Source organism: Thalassophryne amazonica, chromosome 3, assembly GCF_902500255.1.
Source record: "Thalassophryne amazonica chromosome 3, fThaAma1.1, whole genome shotgun sequence".
In the NCBI taxonomy this organism is placed as follows: domain Eukaryota; kingdom Metazoa; phylum Chordata; class Actinopteri; order Batrachoidiformes; family Batrachoididae; genus Thalassophryne; species Thalassophryne amazonica.
The window spans coordinates 102579957-102602298 of record NC_047105.1 but is presented as its reverse complement, the minus strand read 5'-3'; the positions used below and the strand labels follow the sequence as shown (position 1 = coordinate 102602298).

The 22342-nt window shown below is 40.3% G+C and overlaps 1 long non-coding RNA gene across 1 annotated transcript; it reads left to right on the top strand.

Moving 5' to 3' along the window:
- The first annotated feature begins 785 nt into the window (after positions 1–785).
- Positions 786–20245, top strand: LOC117507988. Its single transcript, XR_004559927.1, has 3 exons — positions 786–859; positions 4952–4956; positions 20236–20245. It is a non-coding gene; the product is annotated as an uncharacterized LOC117507988 (long non-coding RNA).
- Positions 20246–22342: the final 2097 nt, after the last annotated feature.

Here is a 22342-nt window from a genome sequence, read left to right as displayed (position 1 = left end):
CATCCTTCTGTACTCTGTTCTCTGTCCATCCCTCTGTCCTCTGTCCATCCTTCTGTCCTCTGTCCATCCCTCTGTCCTCTGTCCATCCCTCTGTTCTCTGTCCATCCTTCTGTCCTCTGTCCATCCCTCTGTCCTCTGTCCATCCTTCTGTCCTCTCCTCACACCCTCTTCTCTTGTTTCCAATGTTCCTCTAAATCCACAACAAAGTGTTTTCTCCCCTCAGCAATAAAAAAGTGCTCCACTGTCGCATTATGAAATGAATGTGAAACCTAAAAAGCGTACATTGCCGCACGCGTGCACAGACTTTTGTTAACATAACACGACTTTAAGGTTGGACGAAACATCCCTAATATCTATGAGAGACACGACACGAGTAAAGCTGAAGTCTAGCTACAAAGAAAGTTTTTCCGGCTGATGTGACCAGTGTTGACGTCCGTCCTTGTTTTCAGTTCACCTGAAACAACGAGGGAAACAAGAGGTTCTGCCCTAATAAAAATACCACTGAAAACTTATTCCTCATTGTTTATTAATTTATACAGTACTTGGTGAATGTCTCAATTTTATATTTCTTTCTCCGCAAAGTTTTCCTGGCAGCCGTGTGTGCTGGCATGTCATCATGTCTTTTAGGGAAAGTTCGGCGTCACAACAAGTGGTGGTGGTGGGGTGGCAGGGAGACGCGCAGCTTGTGCTGCATTCAAGGGCGCACAGAGAGCACAGTGTTCGCCGGTTAAAGTCATTCGTGAGGTCCCTTTTTTGAAAAAAATGTCACCCAGTTCTGATTGGGGTGGCAACTGGGGTGGCAAGAGCTATTTTTAGGGTGGCAGGTGCCACCCCATGCCACCCCAATAGATCCGCCCCTGTTATAGATTATTATTATCTGATTTTTTTACCCTTGACCAGGGCCATAGTTTTGTGGGTCTCAGTGGTATTACATGATTTGAGGACTTGGAGATAAGACATATGATGGTACACATCTGCTTGACTCAAGTGTGTTATGTCAAGTAGGGAAGTAGGGAGAAAAATTGTGTCAGGATTGTGAACTGATGCTCGGATTCACTTAGTTCATTGTGTCTTTTCTACTGACAGCACCCCCCCCCCCCCCCCCCCAACAAAATATTGATCTGTCATCGGTGAACACAAGCTGACCCTATTAAGGGTGAGCATTACACATTGTTGAATTTTCTCTTCCACATGCTTTTTTTCTTTTTCTCATTTCTTTATCTTGTTCTCAGGATCATATACCAGGACATGAAAGGACGGAGTTGACCTGTTTCTGATCAGGCAATCTGCTGAGGTCATCTCTTCCTTTAAAAGAAGGGGAAAGAACCCTCTCCTGTTGTATTTTGCGCATTCTCATGAACACTGAGTCTCTGCGGATGAAAGGTGTGTTGTGGGTGGGGTTGATCTTGGGGGAAGCTCCATATAGATGATTTTCCACCATCAGCACCAACTGTACAGTCAATTTTCATTTATTGGAGCTGCAAAACCACCAAAGTGTGGAATATGCTTCAGCATGTGCATTTAATCTTACAATTGATTGTCTTCATGCATAGGTTGCTAAAGTCTAGTAGTGTGGTTAAACCATTGACCTGTAGAGACTGATAGTGTGTGCCTCCTGTCTTCCAGGGACAAACAGCAGTTCTCTCGGGACACTTAAATAATAACATTATTTATAAGTAATATCTGCCTGAGGTGATGGACATCAGTTTCAACAGCGAACTGTCAAATACCAGCTATCACTTCTATGCAGACACAGTGTTTCCATGGTGATTTGGAGGTCAGAAAGGTCATCTTAGATACAATGAGCCAAAACTAATCGTTACTGTCCTCACAAACATTGGCAGGATTGATATTACCTGAAGTGTCATTATTTGGTGTAATGAGCATCCCTCTTGCTTCGTCTCTGGGGACACACTTTCTCTTCTAACCCCTCACTGACCCAGCAGTCTTTGTCTGAAATGCTCACACAGCTTTTTCTGAGCTCTGCCATGTCACATCTCTTTATGAATTCACCACTGTGACAACAATGTAATAACCAGGGTTTAAATGTCAGTTGGTGGCGCCATCTTATTCTTTGAGTCAGTAACAAAGATGTATTGCTGCAGAGAAAGCGTCTTTAAGTACTATATACAGACTGAGGGCTTTGTTTCCTTTTTGTGTTTAAATGTACAGTATGTGCATGTGTACACAAATTTGTATTTTGGGTATTTACGTATTATTCTTTCCCTTTAATGAGCTTAAGTCACGCTTGAAGTTGAGGTACAATGGAGGTCAATGGCAGACCAATAAAAAAAATGTAATTTTGAAAAATAGTTTTTTGCATGTTTTATCCAATTAAGTTTAGTTCATCAGTAGTGAAGACAAATTCAGCTCAAACAAGTACGACAAAGTAAAAAACGTGCAGCTGTTTCTAAGAAATGCATGTTGCAGTAGAACCAACAATTCGGAATGAGCTCATGGAAAATGCCTGATTTGCTAAACCTGATTTACACAGCAGAATTATTGTCAGTTAACTGAGTTACTGTATTTAGAGTGTCAAAAAGCAAAAAAGACAATGTCTCTAAGGGCTCAGTCACGCCTGAAAACAGTCATTGGAGTGACCATGTGCAACTGTCTTGCTGTCATTTTGCCACCAGGAATTCCCGAAATGGACATGTCAAAGACCAGGGCCCATATCAACAATGCAGCTTAAGGCTAAAAATAGCTCCTAATGGTGTTATTTTAAGAAAAATCTTAGAATTCCTCAAATTCTTAGACATTACTTTGAATTTTTCCCTTGGTAAGATGAAAGCCTTAAGAAAGCTCCTAAGTTGCCAAACTGATAAGAGTTGGGAGGAGGACTTTTAAGAAGCCTAAGAGTGTCTTAAGCAGAGAAGATGGCAGAAAAGAGAGAGAAGAAGCAGAGATATTCTCCATATGTAGGATGACAGTAAGTCAGTAATTAACGTGCTACCGGCTTGATCTACGTAATTATTTTATGTTAATTTACTGTCTTAATGTATTTATAAATTGTTCAGGTTTGTGTTATCATATTACACACTTAATATTATCATACTTTTTATTAGTAGTATTATTAATATTATTTTCTTTTTTTATTACATCTGTTTTGTTATTTGATTTTAAATGAACCACAATGGAAATAAGTGTTTTCACTTTCTTGTGTCATCCATGTATTTTTTTTACGTATTTACAATTATATTACACTGAACTTACAAAATGAAATCATGCACCCACACACGCATACTTTTAATATATAGATGATTTACCGCCCCCTGCTAGAATGGCATGTGAGTCCAGAATGCAATTAATTATCAACGTCCTTTGTCCATTGTTTGTTAGCTAATATTCGTAGTTTCTCCAAAAGTATTAGTCCTATCAACATTCCATTTTTGCATATGTTAACATACACTCAACAAAAATATAAACGCAACACTTTTGGTTTTGCTCCCATTTTGTTTGAACTGAACACATCATTTGAACTATGGACTTCTAACCACATCAAATTTATATTGGTGAATAAACAACCGTATTTTATGCCAGAAATGAGGTCCAGGTTGTTAAAAGCAGCATTTCTCCTTTAATTCAGGTTGCCTTATATACACGTTTAAGCTAACAGACAACAGCTGGTTCATGCTCTGTTGGCTTATTAGTGCAGCAGATAACTGAAACAATCCTTGAAATAGTGATAGAAGCATCAAATACAGCACAAATACAGGTGGAGCAAAATTAATGGAGCAACTTTAACTTTTGAACCCTGTACAAACTGAAACTGACCTTTGTCACCATTCTTACTGCTTTTACCTTATAACTCCACAACATTCAGTCACAAATTGTCCAAACGATACCTTTTTTTGGAATCTCTATGATCAGGCAAATAATGTGGTGTAGTTTTTCTATATGATTCGAGCATCTTTTAATTTTGACCCCTGTGTAATTCTTCAAATGACCCCTACCTGGCTGCCCATTGAAAATTCAAGTGGCCAATCAGTGTTTTTTTTCCCAAAATAGTTCATGTCTGTGGATTATTTGTGCCAAATTTGATGCTTGTATCACCATTTGCAGGATTCCATGAATCTTATCTGCTGCACTATATATGAAATGTAAGATGCAGCTCCTCACTGTTTCTCAATTGCCCTCAAAAGTATTGGAACACTTCGTATTTCACACATTTTAATTTGTTTATTCCATTTCAAATACATTTTTTTTTCAAATTTATCTTCCTTAACTCAAACTAAAAGCAAATCTCTAGAACTTGATATCAATGAATTAAAAATATGAAATCCAGCTTCCTGATGAAGTGGTGTAGAGGAGGATTTTCTTAAAAAGAAGACCTGAAAGTTCAGCTACAATTTGACAGAAAGTACATTTGAGATGAAAGCCTAGATTAGATGTTTTGGTGAAAGAAACTTTTGTATTTCTTCATAATTGATGTAAATAAAGTCCAAGACATATTCAGTGACTTGGTAATGTTCATTTTTCCATCCCCTGACTTGTCTAAAGACAACTGGCAATAAAACTGATTATTATTTACAGGTTTTATAAAGTTTCAGAGATTTGCTTTCAGTTTGAGCTTGAGGAAGATAATTTTAGAACTTTTTAGTCTTTATTTTTTGTATTTCTTGTATTTAAAATGGCATAAACAAATTAAAATGTGTGGAGTTCCAAGTGTTCCAATACTTTTGGAGGGCACAGTATTCTAACCTTATGATGAGTGCAAAATGAGTGTGATATTATTACTGTTTTGTTTAACAATTTTTAATTTTCACTCTTGCTGCACTTTGTGTCAAATCATAGTCATATTGTATATCATACTGATATGAAAATTCAGTAAGGTATATCTTCTATTATACATTCCAAATCTGGAATTCTACTATTGTTTACTAAGGTACACCTAAATATCTTTTAAAAAAAAAAGAGTAGAGCCACTTAGGTGCCTGGTCTTGAGAACCAGGGATGGTAGGTTGAAAAGCTTTTTTATCCCATAGGAACTCTCCCTACCCACCTAAGCGGCTCAAGAATATGGACAGCATGTATGTAAGTGACATTTACATGACAATTTATATGACAATACTGATATACGATAATTTGGCCATATTGTACAGCCCTACTGTCAACTAGCTGAAAACTTAAAACTTAAAACATAAAAAAAAAAATACTTAAAGTGGCAGGGAGTTAAGAGGGCTGTAATTGGGCTGAAAGGTTTTAGTCATGCTTATGCTCCCAAGAACAATTTTACTGAAAAAAGTCTGAAGGACCTAAAGGACATGATTAGATGGCGAGGAGCTTTTCCAGGCATGTGAGAGGCAAAGAAAGAAAAATGCTTAAAAAGGTGGTGGGGGGGTCTGGGAGCAGAGCTAATGCTCCCCTGAAGCATTACTCAAAATAAAATCTGAAGGATGTAAATGACATGGTGAGATGCTGATGAGCTTCTCTCATTTATGTCCGCGACATATGCATATTAACAATTCTGATGAATTTGGTGGGTTTTGGGTGAATGACATATATGGCTAAAATATTTTATGTTGCTGCTATTTTCATCCCAGGTGCATGATTAGGTATGTTCCACATCACTGCACCACACGAATTACCACTTTCTCACTGTGTCAGTCCTGTCTTTTGCCATATGCTGTGCAAGATTTCATGTGTCCACATGAAGGTTCAACAATAAACTACTGCCAGTAAAACAGCTTTCCGGCTAAAAGTGCACATCTATCTTCAAACACACTTAAATATTTTCTGTCCGTGCATGTGTGTGTATACTGTATGTGGGCAGCCATATGTTTTGAAGGTGGGCAATATTTATTTTCTCTTTTGAGTATCAGGACCACAAATAGTGAGTGGAACAACTGAGTTACATAGCAGGCCACACTACAGTGGGAGCAAAAGGTCACTGTCTGACAGCTTCTTTAAATAATTTGATTAAATAAATTCAACAAACTTGCAAAAGTGTGTCCACATACTTACTTAAATAATGTGGGCACTTCACCAGTTGGAAACTAGAAATAACATTGTGTTGTGCTGCTTTGCATCAGATGTCAGATTGGGCTCTCTGCTGTACTACGTGATAATGGATGGATGCTGTTAGGTGCAGTTGCCAGGGATAGTATTCCAGTCAAGACTGATTTAGACAGTCAGAAACAAAACACAAGCAATCCTCAGAAGCTGATATGAGACATATGGTTGTCACATCAGTAACTCTGAAACAAAAAGGGACATGGATGTGACAGATGTAAAGCTTGCATAGCATACAGAAGGCTGATGCTGAGACACAGACTGAAACCCTGTAAACTAAAATTAAGTTGAGCTGTTCTTTTAGTTCTTAACAACCTTCTCAGATCATGGGCTGTACAAGATTTGGCCAGCTGAAGAAGTAGGCGACTGTCCGGTGTTGTGCCATTGGTCAGCTTACTCATTATCTCCCTTGAATAGGGATATTTACTACATGCAAGGGTAAGTTAATGAATACTACGTCAGTTTGCCCATAGAGACAGATAGAAAAACTAGAGGGTCACTTACTCTCTCATCTTCAACCGCTTTTCCGGGATTGGGTTGCAGGGGCAACAGCTCTGGCAGGGGACCCCAGATTTCCCTTTCCCAGGCCACATTGACCACCTCTGACTGAGGGATCCCGAGGCATTCTCAGGACAGTGTGGAGATATAATCTCTCCACCTAGTCGTGGGTGTCCCCCGGGGTCCCGTCCCAGATGGACGTGCCTGGAAAACCTCCCTAGGGAGGTGCTCAGGGGGCATCCTTACCAGATGGTGGAACCACCTCAGCTGGCTCCTTTCAAGGCGAAGGACCAGCGGCTCTACTAAGGGAGATACCAGCCATCCTGCTAAGGAAGCCCATTTCGGCCGCTTATACCTGCGATCTAGTTCTTTCGGTCATTACCTTACCCTGATGACCATAGGGGAGCATAGGAACAAAGATTGACCAGTAGCTTGAGAGCTTCGCCTTTTGGCTTATCTTCCTTTTCATCACAACAGCATGGTAGAGCAAATGCAACACTACCCCTGCTGCGCCAATTCTCCGGCCAATCTCACGCTCCACTGTCCCCTCACTCGTGAACAAGACCCAGAGGTACTTGAACTCCTTCACTTAGGGCAAGACCACATTCCATTCCCAGAGTAGGTAATCCATCGGTTTCCTGCTGAGAACCATGGCCTCAACTTTAGAATTGCTGATACTCATCGCAGCCAGTTCGGGGGGACCACTTTTTGTTTAGAAATGTCAACAGGACCACATCATCTGTAAAAAGCAGTGATGAGACCCTGAGCCCACCAAAATGGAAACCCTCCTCCCCCGACTATGCCTCGATATCCTGTCCATGAATATCACAAACGGACTGGTGATAAGGCGCAGCCCTGGCATAGGCCAACCCCCACCGGAAACAAGACCGACTTACTGCCAAGCACCCGAACACAGCTCTCGCTTTGTGAGTACAGAGATTGGATGGCCCTGCGAAGCCACCCCCTCACTCCATACTCCCGCAGCACCTCTCACAGTATCTCCCGAGGTACCTGATCATACACCTTCTCCAAGTCTACAAAACACATGTAGACTGGATGGGCATACTCCCAGGCATCCTCCAGGATCCTTGTGAAAGTGAAGAGCTGGTCGGTTGTTCCACGACCAGGACGGAACCCGTATTGTTCCTCTTCAATCAGAGGTTTGACTATCGACCGAACCCTCCTTTCCAGCACCCTGGAGTAGACTTTACCAGGGAGGCTGAGCAGTGTGATGCCCTTGTAAGTGTCACACACACTCTCTGGTCCCCCTTTTTAAATGTGGGGACCACCACCCCAGTTTGGTACTCCTTAGGCACTGTCCCAGACCTCAACACAATATTGAAGAGATGTCTCATCCAAGACAGTCCCTCCACACCCATAGCCTTCAGCATTTCTGGACGGATCTCATTAACCCCCGGGGCCTTGCCACTGCGGTTTTGTTTGGCTACCTCAGTGACTTCCACCAGGGAAACAGATGAAAATTCTCCATCAGCTTCCAGAACTTCCAAAAATGGAGGGTATACTACGTATTTATTACAAGTGTGCCAGTATGGATTGTGGGCACCATTACATAAACAATGGCAACCAGTAACTCAAAAACAGAGGAGTACATCAGTTTATCTTTGTGAAATCATGGAATTAAATAAATAATAACTATTACCACTTACTACAAAGTTGCCTGATAAAAAAAGGTATATTTTCTTACTCTGAATTGACAGTGTAGGGACAGAATACCCTTGGGCAGCTTGGAGCTGGAGTCATTAACTGGTGGTGTGCACAGTATAAGCTTGACAGTGTTCAGTCAGTTACAACAATATGATGCTTATAGGGCCATCTGTGCATGCAAAATTTTGTAAATCCATGAATCAGCCCCACATACTGTAGTTCACCTTAAAATGAAAAAGGCAGATGTTAAATCGTCTGGCAAAATAAAAGGTTTCAAAATAATGCAACTTCAATATTTTTGTAGCTTTGTAGAAGCTCACATGCACCATAGAGCCAGAAAAATGAAGTAGCATGACAGTAAACAGGTAAACAATCCAACTAAGTCAGTTCCAACATGGCAGAATATTGCACTCGTTGTGCTGACTCACTGCAAGTTGCCTCATTCAGTGATGGCGGCACTGCCTCCTTGGTGGCACATGGTCACGTCTACGGTCTTCTATCTGTTTGCGCACACCCTAGGCTATACTCTAGGTTACGCTCATAGTATGCTGATTTTTGTCTTTTTTTAACAACTGTTACAAACTGCTTAATGTCTGGCATAGTAAAACTTGGCCATGTTGTGAATGTTTAAACTGTATTATTTACATTGTACCTATAATAGATTAGCACCCCAGTAGTAATGACTTTTTGCCAACTGTGTTTTATGTAGAACTTGTGAAGATGAAAGGGAAAAACACACACAAACAAATATATGCATCAGTGGTCTTTCTATTGAAGCAGCCCAGGATTCCCATTATGAGAAAATCGGTACCTTCCAGCATTCTGTGCATTTTATGAGCTCCATTATGAAGTTTGTGCAAAGACAGACATAAACAGACAATAAAATGGGAGATGTCATCCTTAGGGGTAAACTCTCTATTGGATTCTATTCTCCTCCGGATAGACACAAATCTATAGTGCTAACCAAAACGCTGCTCCCCTTTGCAACACCTTGCAGCGTTTACTCATCCTGGCTTTGGGAGGTGTGAATACAGGTGTGCATGCAAGCATTACTTATCCCCACCTGCACCGTTCATTACTTTCCTAAGCTGAGGTTAAGGAGAGAGGCCTGCTCTGGTCTTACAGAGTAGCAGCACAACTGGCGTCTGTGAAATGAGATGTAATATGTGTCAGAGTGTCTTTTATCAAATGGAGCATCCTTACAGCCGACAGTGAACAAGGTGGACGGTGACAGGCAGGGAAATTAAGCTTAAGGTGGCCGCTGAGATGGAACAGGAGATGTCTCGGGTAGATAGATAGCTGCGAGTGGTTCCACTGCATCCCCTGCAGAGGCTGTCAGCGGTGCGCAACAAAAATTATGGAACAAACATATTTGCTCAAATAGGCTATGATCCAGCAGCATCGGACAAAATCCCTAAATGTTCATCACTTAGTGTCAAATTTGAGCCTCTTAAAGCACATTCATGCCAGCAATGTTGTTTTGTGCAGCTGTGACCCGGCGTCCTCACTTGAAGAGGACAAGGTTGTCACAATCTAATCTGCAGTGTGCATCCATTACTGTGTGGAATCATCGTAGGATGGAGCCGCTGCAAGGGCAGAACACTAACATGATTATGGTAATAACCGCCAACAGCTACTCCTCTAAACAGCGGGGAACCACGCCCACAAAAAGACTCTATCTAACAATTACCCAATGCACATAAATAGACATAATGTCATTGAGTTTCACTCCTGCCAGGCTAGAGTTTGGTGAATACTGTCGATCTGTAAAGCGATTAAATCACCTTGATGTATGATGTCAGCAGTGAGGAATTGAGCAGACTATAATGCATCATGTCAACATTTGTTTTACAATGTAACATGACAAAGTCACACTTTTAAACAAGAGATTAGAATGCAGCTATTTTTACCTTCAAGCTCACTAACTGGAACACACAAGTCATTAACTGGGTGGTTTAATTTCAGTGTATAATAAACAGATCTGAGGAATTTCTGTCGTGATGTCAACCAGCAGGGGGTAAAACTGTTTCACCTCAAAAATTTAAACCATGCTTTTAATGAAGTCATCATGGATAATTCATGTTAAAATTCACATTTTGTAGGGTACAAAAGTAACAAAGTGAACTTAATCAAATATAAATAATCATGTTCTTCAAACACTGTCACTGTTTTGCCCATCTACAAATAACATTAAAATCAATGGGAGCATGATGACAATAAGGGCCCCTTCACACATTGCACGAATGAGGCTGAATGGCACATGAAGGAGGAATTGTCTGCCATTCATGAAAAGTTGGAGCTGCCTCGAACGTCTCATACAGCAGTCGCCACAACCAAATTCCAGATGCCACACATGAACATCCAACACCACTCACTTGGCACTTAGAAAAGACAGGGTTATTCGCACTTCCAGCATGATAGTGGAGTGCAGATGACCACATTCAAGCTGTCTGTGAAAATTGTCTAAGTGCCACACGAGTGTGCTGTTACCAAAAAACACACATGAGTGTGACTGTGCTGAACTCCCCCACACACACCATGATCCAACACTGTCAGGTGTGGTTGAGGATCCCAGAGTGCGATCGCTGTCCAGCACAGTGTGTAGCTGGAACAGCTAATTGCCGTGTACTGCGTGTATTGCCGTGTACTGTACCGTGCACATAACGTGCTGTGAACAACATGACAACACTCCATGCAATGCAAATGTGTGGGCGGGTGCTCATGCTCTCATGACATGCTGATAATTATGTATAGACACGATCACATGAGGACCGGCCAGCGTCTGAGCATGCATGGCACAGTGTGGAATGAATGAGCCGGCAGGGCAGGCTGATGTCACATCCACCACTTAAATTGTCGTTTACATGACAGACAGAAAGAGTGGAAATGAAATAAAACAAATAAGGGTAAAGGCATAAACTCATTCATGTGTGATCGCTTTGCTCATATGCTTTGCTGTTTACATACGGCGCCTGTTAGCTGACTGCTGACTGACTGTCAGCTAGACCTGACTGTGCACGCAAGGTGTTAAATTAAAAACGCAGACATTAGACAGATGCAGGACAAAAAATAATAAATACATACAACAATAACTACATACATAAAATAAAAGTCACAGAACAAAGGAACAGAGAATGAGCCTTTTTTTCTGTGAGCTGATGAGGTCTGCAGACAGAGGTGGATATGCCCCTGTGACCTGCAGCTGTTCATATATCTGTGCTCACAAGTCACAGCTGGAGAACACCTTTCGTGACATGTAGAATATGACCTAGAATATGAGGCACGGATGTCGGCATGCTGTCCTCACATGGAAATAAATTAAAACACATGATGCATCAGAGCACCGCAATGCTTGTGAATATCGTGCCATGCAGAAAATCACCTAACGGGACACCACTGCAAGGCACGTGTATCTGCGGGATTTCCCCACATTGTTATAATTAAAACGCACATCACATTTGCAACGTGGTCACCAGCGGATCACTGTGTGCTGGACACGCCATGCCAGCTGATGTGTTTATGTCATGAGAACTGGTGTTGCAGACTGAACGGTCCCCCCTAAAAATTGGTCCGCCCTGCCTTCACTGCACATGAGTCATTTGGGACCACAGCAACACATCTGAGATGGACTTTCTTCACCCAAAGCAATCAAAGGGAATAATGTGATTATTAACCATCAGATGACAAAGTAAAACCTCTTAAATGCAGTCCATTTACCATTTAAATCATTCTAAAGGCCATTTTAAGCAGAAATGAGGCGATAACCTCCGCATTTCGCTGCTGACGCAGCCATGCAGCTGCTGCGCTCTGATCAGTCCGCTGTCTGTTATTACGAAATAAAGCTGAATTTATGTGGAAATGATTGTTGTACAAAAGCTTCAGATATCTGTTGCTGAAACAGATGATGATTGGAGAGCAGTTTTAAGTAGAAACGAGGAGATAATCAGTGGATTGTAGCTGACACTTAGAAATGACAATGGTGACGCTCCAAAATGATGCATGCTCAGTGAAGGCAGGGCAGACTGATTTTTAAGGGGGACCGTTCAGTCAGCGACACCGGCTCTTTATGAGCCGAGAGCCCGGCTTATGTCTTCACGAGACGAGCGCATCAGGTAATTCATGTAAAACATAAAAGGAAGAACAGTAATCCATGTCATTTCAGCACTTCCTGGTGTATGTCTAGGCGGAGGCTAAGTCTGCTCTTCCTAACAGGAATTAAGTATTATAAATTGTGGTGTTTTTTTTTTTTTACAGTGAGAACAGATTCATGACCAGTAACATGATTGTCTTACATTTAAACAGTACATTCATTGTTCCTATAATGTTCTGAATCTGTGCTCTGAGTATTTTGTGTTACACATTTTCATTTGTTTATGTACATATGTCCAGCATCTCATTGCTCTGCTGCTATGTGTGCGACTTTCCATGTGCACGCGAGCACAAGCGTGCACAAAACCGTAGTTGCGGTATCGTTCACGCCTGTCCGACCGTATGTCCCTCCCAACAGCAGGTGGAGTTTTTCAAGGGTGCCCAATTCAAGGTTTTTGTGTGTTTTTTTCGGCCGGTTCCTGTTTCTTTTGCACAGCTTCGTGTTATGTGTGACGGGGCCCTAAAGTAAGTTCTTACAGGCCTGAGGCCCAGTGCTTTCTGTGGTGTGGAGCACACAAGTCTATGACTTGCACTAGATGGGACTCCAGTCCATCACAGGCTGCTTCCACAACCAAAAGCGGGTACTCATTTACAGCTGGGTAAACTGAAACAGTGCTTTAGCAGATTCTGAATCCAGATCTACATCCTGGTAGACCAGCCCCTTATAGTGCAGCATATAGTGCAGCAGATAAATGCATATGTCATAAGAATCTTTCATTTTGTAATACAAGCACCAAAATTGGCGCTTCTTGGTCTGCTTTTGCAAAAAAGCTGTTATCCACTTCAGTTTTCAAGCTGGCATCATATATTTGCACAATCTTGCTTTAGTTCATTGTTGTACCTGTTAAATATTGTACTGTGGACTAAGGGCACCATGATGGATTAGTGGTTACCACTGTTGCCTCACAGCAAGAAGGTCATGGGTTTCAATCCCACCTGTGTGACTTTCGGTGTGGAGCTTGCATGCTGTCCCTGTGTTTGTGTGGGTGTGCTCTGGTTTCCTCCCGCATTGAAAGACATGCAAGTTAAGTGAATTAGAAACTATAGTTGTCCAGGTCTCCTTTTCAAAAGAGGTCTCAATGGGACTAACCTGGTTAAATAAAGATTAAATTAAGGGGGGTTTGAAATGAACCTCGGGCAACATTTTCACGCTTTTTACATTGATTGTATTTGTTTTAATAAGTGCGGATGCATGCTGCAGAACATGCAACAGTGTTTAGGGTGGAAGATTTTAGTGTACAAATAATGAATGTTTATGAGTTCAATAGCATGAATATTTTATGAGGTGAAAGATGGAACGTACCATTCAGCTGAGTTGAATGGTATGTTCCATCTTTCACCAAATAAATATTTGTTCCATTGAAAGAATGAAAAACCATTAATTTTTTTTAGATATATAACAGCTAAAATAGATCCTTGTCATTTGACATTTTATTAATTTAGAAACAACAGAAAGGGGACTTACATTTTAGTGTTTGTCACTGGTGCTTTGACATCAACAGTCCAACACAAACTTTAAATAGGAGCCCAAAATTGTTCTCACTCAACTTGGAAAAAGAGTTAAATAGTTCAAAAATCATTCTGACAGTGTAGTCCATGATGCTGTGCACTGACTTTGTGTACTTCCAAAAAAAAAAAAGAAAAAAAAGAAAAAAGAAAAAGACTTTGTGTACTTCCTCAGTCCAGCAAAAAAAAAAAAAAAAAAAAAATCATGTCAGAAATTTGTCCAGCTTGTCATCCAAACTTCATTCTCTTCATGCCTCCAGACGGCTTATAGTGTAGTGGATTTGTTTGTGTGCGTGTGTGTGTTACAAAAATTAGCACCATCAATTAGCTCCTTCAAATCGTCGTCTGTCAGCAAAACAAACTCCGCCATATTTAGCTAAACATCGCCCCTGGGAGTGTGAGCGCTTGTGGTGGTAGGGGTGTGCAATAGCACATTTCATATAGCATCATAATTGCACACCAAAAAAGACATTGCACAGTCAATGAAACACAATGGCAAATGGTACAAATAATCCATGTCACGTGACATACAAGCCACCAATCAAATGACAAGGATCCACTCAGCCGTTAGATAATATTAGAGGTAGTATTTTTGCTTTTAAAGTCGGCCATGTCCTTTGGATGAGCACTAGTCCTCACTGCCAACAGTTGACCAAATGTGGATGCAAGAGGCTTTGCAGAGGAAAATGAAATTGCTACAACTCTGGGCTGAGCTGCACAGCACAATGTAGCTGCAAATGTCAAATACAGACTTTATGTACCATACAGTAATGTAATTAGTGTTTACATTAGATAATTACATTTCTAAGATTCTGCAATTTTGATACACTTTAGGCCTAATTTCATGTCATGTAATGTCAAGGAAATAAGATTACATGGACTGACTAATGTGTGTCTCCATGTTTGTGTAAATTTGTGAGTCTCTGTCAATGTATGACAGTATGAAATAGTTTCACCACAAAAAAAAATATTACTTTTCAAAACGAAGATGACTCAAATTACATCTTTAAAGGGTTTTACTTGTGTTTAGTTGCATCACATTTATTAATTTAGTACCATTATCAGCTATATATGCTTGCCAATGTGTTTTATTTGCTCAAATAGGTCATTTTAAAATGTCATGTGACTAATGCCTTTTTTGAAGAAAAGGACTTCTCAGAAGTAGTCATACCAAATCTCAGAAGTAGTCATACCAAATGTGGTGCTTGTATCATCAACTAAATAATTCTTACTCTGCCATTCCAAGAATATGAGTTTATAAAAGCCGAAGCCACACACAGATGGGCTCAGCACTCTGTGTTTCATGTTTGTGATGTTTTTTAAGATGCTATTTCTCAAACAAAAATAAAAGATAATATATTGATATTAATGGAAAGCTTACCTTCTCTGGACCAAATGAGACGATGCATGATGTTTTATGATGCTGCAATCTCTATACAAATCAAATGAAGATAGCTTCCATGCAAAAGTTGCTGTTGATGTAGCTTCTGGGAGGCCTTTAAATTTTGAAGTCCTTTACTCATCCACTGCTGAATTTCAGTGGAGAATTTGATTTATGGCCCACTGGCCCTATCAGTTTTTGTTTAGCCATTGCAGAAATAATTATTTCCCATGCATAAAATATCCATTAAATGATCTTAAAAACAAATGTTTAGAACAAGAAAAAAAGGTGGAGCTGTGGACACAAAGAGTTTTGGTGTTGTTGGGTTTTTTTGGGGTTTTTTTTACTTTTTTTTTTTTTGCACTGTGTGAAAAACAGTGTGTTTGCACGTGTTTTCATGTTTTATCTTTAATATTAGTATTACAATTTACCTTTTGGCTCAAAATGGACACCTTATATATTTTGCGCCACAACAGAGAAAATATTGATGCCACAATGCCAATATTTTCCCCCCATTTTCATTTCAATAATTGCAAATCTTTACATCACATCAAATATTCTTGTGGCTACTGGCTTGGTATATTCCTGAAATAACTAAACTTAAAAAAAAATAAATAAAATAAAATCTTTTGTCTAAATATTTTAGTATTTTTAGCATTTTATTTTAGATTATTACTTTTTATTTTATTTTATATTTATTTTAGTATTCTACATTTTTAGTATTTTAGTATTTTTAATCACCATTGTTAAACCTGAGATGGCTAATCTCAAGATAACAGATTTTCTGAAATTTTCTGAAATTTGTTCTGCCAGTTTGTACAATGTTAATGACTTCTTTACCTGTGTCATTCACACTGTATAATTCCTCCCCCTTCTACAGGATGAACACATAATGAACAGAGCTATTCAGAGTTAATCGGTTATTCAGAGTAAATTTATTGTACTTATTGTTAAAAAAAACAACATTGTTCACTGTTTATCATTTTTGTACACTCAACAAAAATATAAATGCAACACTTTCGGTTTTGCACCCATTTTGTATGAGATGAACTCAAAGATCTAAAACTTTTTCCACATACACAATATCACCATTTCCCTCAAATATTGTTCACAAACCAGTCTAAATCTGTGATAGTGAGCACTTCTCCTTTGCTGAGATAATCCATCCCACCTCACAGGTGTGCCATATCAAGATGCTGATTAGACACCATGATTAGTGCACAGATGTGCCTTAGACTGCCCACAATAAAAGGCCACTCTGAAAGGTGCAGTTTTGTTTTATTGGAGGGGATACCAGTCAGTATCTGGTGTGACCACCATTTGCCTCATGCAGTGCAACACATCTCCTTCCCATAGAGTTGATCAGGTTGTCAATTGTGGCCTGTGGAATGTTGGTCCACTCCTCTTCAATGGCTGTGCGAAGTTGCTGGATATTGGCAGGAACTGGTACACGCTGTCGTATACGCCGGTCCAGAGCATCCCAAACATGCTCAATGGGTGACATGTCCGGTGAGTATGCCGGCCATGCAAGAACTGGGACATTTTCAGCTTCCAAGAATTGTGTACAGATCCTTGCAACATGGGGCCGTGCATTATCCTGCTGCAACATGAGGTGATGTTCTTGGATGTATGGCACAACAATGGGCCTCAGGATCTCGTCACGGTATCTCTGTGCATTCAAAATGGCATCAATAAAATGCACCTGTGTTTTTCGTCCATAACAGACGCCTGCCCATACCATAACCCCACCGCCACCATGGGCCACTCGATCCACAACATTGACATCAGAAAACTGCTCACCCACACAACGCCACACACGCTGTCTGCCATCTGCCCTGGACAGTGTGAACCAGGATTCATCCGTGAAGAGAACACCTCTCCAACGTGCCAAATGCCAGTGAATGTGAGCATTTGCCCACTCAAGTCGGTTACGACAACGAACTGGAGTCAGGTCGAGACCCCGATAAGGACGACGAGCATGCAGATGAGCTTCCCTGAGACAGTTTCTGACAGTTTGTGCAGAAATTCTTTGGTTATGCAAACCGATTGTTTCAGCAGCTGTCCGAGTAGCTGGTCTCAGACGATCTTGGAGGTGAACATGCTGGATGTGGAGGTCCTGGGCTGGTGTGGTTACACGTGGTCTGTGGTTGTGACGCTGGTTGGATGTACTGCCAAATTCTCTGAAACGCCTTTGGAGACAGCTTATGGTAGAGAAATGAACATTCAATACACGAGCAACAGCTCTGGTTGACATTCCTGCTGTCAGGATGCCAATTGCTCGCTCCCTCAAATCTTGCGACATCTGTGGCATTGTGCTGTGTGATAAAACTGCACCTTTCAGAGTGGCCTTTTATTGTGGACAGTCTAAGGCACACCTGTGCACTAATCATGGTGTCTAATCAGCATCTTGATATGGCACACCTGTGAGGTGGGATGGATTAGACTGGTTTGTGAACAATATTTGAGGGAAATGGTGATATTGTGTATGTGGAAAAAGTTTTAGGTCTTTGAGTTCATCTCATACAAAATGGGAGCAAAACCAAAACTGTTGCGTTTATATTTTTGTTGAGTGTATTTTGGTTCAATAATTTCCTTTGGGATAAATAAAGTTGAACTCATCTTTATCACATGTTTAAGAGTACTAACTTTTAAGTTAATATTTTTTGGTGTGAAAAATCAGTACATACATATTATTTTAAATGATTCTGGTTTTGCATTTGGTTTCACTCAAAAATAACCTCCCCATCCAATTTCACTGAAACCTGTTTTTCAGATATCCTGCTGACAGATGAACTAACAAGGCGTGAAAACATTCCCTCCTTGGCAGAGGTAATAAATTAGATGGGTTACAGTATGATCCAGGCTTTCCATGGCTTCCTGGGCTCTGCCATCAGCATTGTGTGTGTGTAGCGACAGTGTTGAACTCGTTGAGAGATTCACATATTTTGGCTCTTCCTTATCTGAGCCTCCAGCCTCAGCACTTACAGCTTATGATCAAAAGTACATCAGTTCAGTTGTGTGCAGTGATGCCGGTAACGCGTTACTCTAATCTGACCACTTTTTTTAGTAACGAGTAATCTAACGCGTTAATCTTTCCAAATCAGTAATCAGATTAAAGTTACTTCTCCATGTCACTGTGCGTTACTATTATTTTTCATTGTGGGTCGATAGCAGCATTAAACTTGGTCTGTGGGCAGGAGGTCGGGGTTCGACTGAACTGCCCACTTTCAGTGAGCTGTGAGCTTTTCATCTGCGGTTTTTTGCAGCTGCTCGACTCGTCCTCACCTCTTAAAGCGCGGTGATCAGCACACCTGCACTGAGCTTTACGAAGACATTTTTATACTTTTTCCCCTCCTTTATTTAGAATTCTGAGCTGAGCTGCTCCGTATCGTCTCGTTAAAAACAGCTGATCCTCCGCGACGCGTCAACAACTAACACTATTTTCCACTCAAATGCACCTAAACTCTCTTTCTGAGGACCACATGATGTGAAAACGCAATAAAACTTTCTTACCTGTAAATCTGGTCCTGTTTTCTGCATAAATAAATGTTATCCATTCTTTGTGCTCAAACGCCAAAGCAGGGGCGAATCTAGATGGAATGGGGGCGTGGGGCAGGGATGTGCCCCCCCACAACACCCCTAGATTAAAGGTCCAGTTTTGAAGCCGTTTTTTACTACAACTACTAATATTGCTTAAAATAATAATAATTTTGACAAGTAAAATGTTTAGAGAGTTAGAATTTAATAGTTACATTTCTAAACAATGTAGGTTTGAAATTGCAAGTTTTACTGTTACAGTGCTGTCAACAGTTAAATATGAGGTCAAGAAAGAGGTCTTTATTTTACTTTTTATAAAACAAGTATTTATTTTCATTGAAGTCAAGAAAGGGTGACTATAAAGTGAGTTGTTGTCAGCAGCTGGGGAAAGTAACTAAAAAAGTAACTAGTAATCTAACTTAGTTACTTTTACAATTGAGTAATCAGTAAAGTAACTAAGTTACTTTTTCAAGGAGTAATCAGTAATCAGTAATTGGATTACTTTTTCAAAGTAACTGTGGCAACACTGGTTGAGTGTAACACTTTCCCCTGCACAGACAGATGGTGGCCACCGCAGCATCACCGCCCTCCCTTCCCCAACCTTTCAAAAACACATGGGCTTGATTTATGTTCTGAACTGATGAGGAGCTTTTTCCATTTCTCCTATGTTCTTCTTTTAATTGCTACTGTACATTCTTTCTCTCTATCACCACTTCCTCTCTGCGCACAAAGGCGCTGGGTGTGGAAAAGATAAGAGAAGCTGCAGTTAAATGGAGCTGGAATCCAGCGGTGATCCACTTGAGACGAGACCATTGGAGTGTAGGACCAATGTTCTGATGTTGGCCAAACCTCTCAGATTATCTGGGTTTTAGTTTATTTCCCCCCTCAATATGTCCATTCCTGAAGCATGACAAACAGGCATCATTTGCTTTTATTTATTTATATTTATTTATGCTTTTATCGCATTATTTTTCATCCTGAGCATCACCACGGGAAGTATATAACCAAGACAAATATATGGCTGCTATCACACAACAGCTTCAGCGTCCCTGTATTTCACCAAGGCACTGCACTCACAGATATACATCTTATATTATCACATTATGAGAAATGTGGCCCCACAACACCTACACTTATTTGATTTCTTGCCCTTTACACCCAAGCATGCGCAGGAATATTATCTGACTTTCTGAATGAATGATGTAAAAATCGCATTTTAATAAAGTCATGTGATTTCAAAGGTTTTTTTAGTACAATGTATGAAACAGTGGGGATATTTTGAAGGATATTGAGCAGGATAATTATGCAATAGGCAGTTGGGTTTCTACAGTATATTAATCTGTTCTTTTGTCAGTGTGTATCAGTGTTGTTGGGCCAGGCAGATCATTAGGTGGTGACTGAGTTTTTTTAAATTACAGTGAGGACAATGTATCTGTGATGGACTTGTATTGATCCCCAATCAAAATAACCATGTTAAATCCTCTTAGTGACAGGTTTGTTACAGGAGCTCTGCCTGGTGGCTGTATGTGGCACAGGCCATCTATTAAAAGAAAAACATTGAATTTTCTATTTTCAAATTTATTTCTTTAAACAATGATAATGTTAAAATATGCAGATTTGTTTACTAGTCTACCGTACATACAGTGGCTTGCAAAAGTATTCATGTCTGAAGAAAACTGGCAATTAAACTGATTATTTATAGGTATTATACCAAAGGAGCTGATTACTTATGCAACCAATCATCTTAGCTTTTATATTTTTAATTAATTTATGTCAAGTTGTAGAGATTTACTTTTAGATTGAGTCTAAGTAAGATCATTTTAAACATTTATATTGAGAAGCCTGACTTACTTTTTGTATTTGAAATGCCATAAACAAATTAAAATGTGTGAAATACCAACGGGTATGAATACTTTTGCAAGCCCCTGTACACAGGTGTGGTGCAGAAAAATTTAAGATCACAGTTTGATGAATTTGTGGCAGATGATTACATGACTTTGTAAAAGTTCTCAGAATGAAACTTTACTATCTATTAGCCCCCATGGACATGAAGAAAGTAATGACTATTGCAATCTGACATTTGACATTGATGATCTTCAACTTCACCCGAATGACTAACTTGTGGCTGACCCCATCAAGGCAATTATGGAATCCATCAAGGTGTGTGCCCCATTTGGCACAAATCAGGTTGAAACTCTAATTTTTTTTACCTTGACCTTTGCCAAAATTATTTTTTTAGCCTCAGTTTTGGGGCCAACCTTCACTTACACACAAAGATTGGTAGAAATCCCTTAAAAGCAATTCTGAGGTCAAACTACATGCACACAGCATGTTTGATGGAAATTGGCCCAAGCACCTTGGTGGAGTAGAATAACAAACACACACACACACACACACACACACACACACACACACACACACACACACACACACACACACACACACACACACACACACACACACACACACACACACACACACACACACACACTTCCAATTACAGTACTGTATGATTAGCAATCATTTCAGCAAATGTAATCACAGACCAATATTCTAACAACATTTGCTGTAGTATTTGTTGTGAATGCTGTTATCTGGCATTTGCTATTTAGAGGTAATGGAAGTCATTTGTTCCCTGCTGTGCCAAAAACTAACAACCAACCTAATTTACAACAGGAACACTGCTACAAAATGCAAATACAATAACTAACCACCTGAGGTTCTGCTCAAGTCTGTTTGCACTTTGCAGTGACACTGAGGTGCCTTGACACTTGCACGACTTTGATCCGTGCACTTTCTCAACCATTATAAACTGTGCACGGCTTCGTGCAAGTGCGCCAAAAATTTTTTGAAATGTTCAACATCTTTGTCACGCATTAATTACATGAACTTCACGTGAACATTGCGCAAACAATTTCTATGACAGCCATTAGGTTGTACAATTTTAAAGAATGTACAATTTTAAAGAATGGAACCTACTGTATCAGGTTAGGTCTGGGATCACACTGTTACGGTTGAACTCAAATGTAATGGAATTGGACCCAGAATGCGTGAGGCAGAGATACAAAGCAAAACCAGGATTTATTGCACAAAGATGCAAAAATTAATTAACCTCCTAAGACCCGGAGGTTCTCATGAAACAAAACTTAGTTTATGGACTAGACAACCAAAAATGTCATGTCCACATATGTGGATGCCAGGCCCTAGGAGGTTAAAGCTTGAATTATGAATGCAAAGGAGGCCTGGAGCTTGGAAATCCAGACTGGACCGATGCTGAAACAGGGAATCACAGCCCGGTGGAACCAGAACCAGAGATGCAGAACCAGAGGAGCCCAGGATGGGTGATGTGGTTGGAAAGCTAAGCCAGGGAGGGAGGAAGGAGGTGATGCTGGAGACCAGAGCCAGGTGTCTGCCCATGGACCTGAAGGAGAGTAGGATCACATCTGTTTGTGTAGTAGCATAGCTACAGCTGCAGCTTGGTCTACTATGTAGCTGTTGATTGTCTGGTGGCCTGCCTAGGTCTCATTTGCCTTGTATATACAGTATATGCCAGTTGGACGTTGTTTTATCAGTCTTCATTTTTAGGGCTTTGTT